Source organism: Cherax quadricarinatus, chromosome 73, assembly GCF_038502225.1.
Source record: "Cherax quadricarinatus isolate ZL_2023a chromosome 73, ASM3850222v1, whole genome shotgun sequence".
In the NCBI taxonomy this organism is placed as follows: domain Eukaryota; kingdom Metazoa; phylum Arthropoda; class Malacostraca; order Decapoda; family Parastacidae; genus Cherax; species Cherax quadricarinatus.
The window spans coordinates 17,681,642-17,683,596 of record NC_091364.1 but is presented as its reverse complement, the minus strand read 5'-3'; positions in this window follow the sequence as shown (position 1 = coordinate 17,683,596).

Sequence of the window (1,955 nt, the reverse complement as noted above, 5' to 3'; positions counted from 1 at the left end):
GACTGACTGAGAATGTTCATCTACAGCACTATAGCCTCTTCTGGGTATTAACTTACAGCCCATTCACCAAAATCTTGATGGTGCTGAACTAAACTACCTGCGCATTTGAGAACTGTGAACTACAAGTTTTTGGATTTCTAGAGTAATGATCTGCAGCTACTGAGGCTTATTAAAATTGTGAAGAAAAAAACTTCACTGTTGAGCTACAACCAAATTATTTTCAAAGCGTTGGGTTTATAAGGGTTGACATATTTCTCAGCTGCACAACTACCGAAATACATGTCGACAAATTTTTGATAATTGAAGAGTTTCTTTATCTGAAGTCGTCCTCTTTATTTTAGGACTTATCTTTGATTATTATTTCTGCTGTAGTAATCATTCTTATTATGGAGGTAGACTCGTGCTCGTGTTTTAAATTCACTTGCTTAGTTTTAGCTTGTTTATTAAACAATTTCAATAAAATCTTAGCAGTTAGCTTGGCCCCTGATTTAGTGATCTTTGATACTACATATGATGATGCCTTCATTCTTACCTTATTCTACCAGCTTAGCTCTTCCAGTAAATTCAGTGTGAAGACACTGTATTGTACAAAGACTTGCAACTCTTCATATGCCGATCAGAAACCTCTCATTCTTTAAGTTTTCTGGAAAATTTTAATGTGGCTCTACATCTTCTAGTAATCTTAATTTGCTTTCCGTGAAATACCACTGTCATTTGAATTGATAAGGAAATTCTTCCTCTTTTCCAGCATAATGGCCACCATATTCTCCTAGTGGTGCTACTGTCACTGTTATTACTGAAACATCAGTGTCGCTGTCACACTCACTCGCTGACTTTCATATCACTCTTTCATAATTTTCATTTCCTTGGTCATTGAGATAATTATATTAGTCAACATTATTAATAATTTCCGCTATCATTTCAGAATTCAAGTAATATCAATGACATCACTGTTTCTATTATTGTTAATGTAATCATTATTATATTATCGTTATTCTAGTCACTCCATCCTTATCACATAATATTCGTTTTAATCTCTAACCTAATCAATAATACAAACACTGAAAATAATAAGGCTTTTCACTGTCACCATCACCATTTCATTAAATTACATTAGTCAACAATTTTTGAAAAGTTGTATGCTTCTTATATGAGATGAGTTAATTCTTATGTATTTTCATGTTCTGAATCAAAATTATATATATATATATATATATATATATATATATATATATATATATATATATATATATATATATATATATATATAGAGAGAGAGAGAGAGAGAGAGAGAGAGAGGTTAGAGAGTCGTGAATTTTCGCTCAAAATGAGGCGGGCCAGGACATTAGTAATCGTGGAGCCTCAGAGTCTAATTTCAACCTCATCCTGTTTGGTGTACCAGCCTTCACGAGCAGTCTATACATCAATGAAATCACGAAACAAGTCCTTGCACCAATATCACAGGCTCACTACTGCTGAGTGTTGAAGGATGGTGGCCCATCATCAAGAGTTTCCAGTTTTCCAGAAATGAGCAGGAGGTCCAAACATTAGTTTAGGAGAACGTTTAGAACTCTGGCTTCCGACTAATTTGCTGAAGTGTTGCAAAGTTGGGTGTGGCTGAATATCACATTTGATTCCTGAGTTGTTCGTATCAAATATCAGTGATGTGTTAACCTAACATCTAGAGGTTTGCCAGTCTGTCACACATAAGATAAGCTGCAGGCAATCGGCAGGATTATCCAAGGTTCCGTCCTATGATAAGTTTTCCAAGCTTCCATCAAAACTGTATCATAACTGTTTCATAACAATATTAAAGATTTTCCAAGTTTCCTCATCATAAAACTCTGGGCTGCATACTCAGTAAGCTCTCAGAAACATAGTGAGAAAGACACTCATGTTTACTCATTTCAATGAATTTAAAAGATGGGACAAGAGCGTTAAGTCTCGTTAAAAAT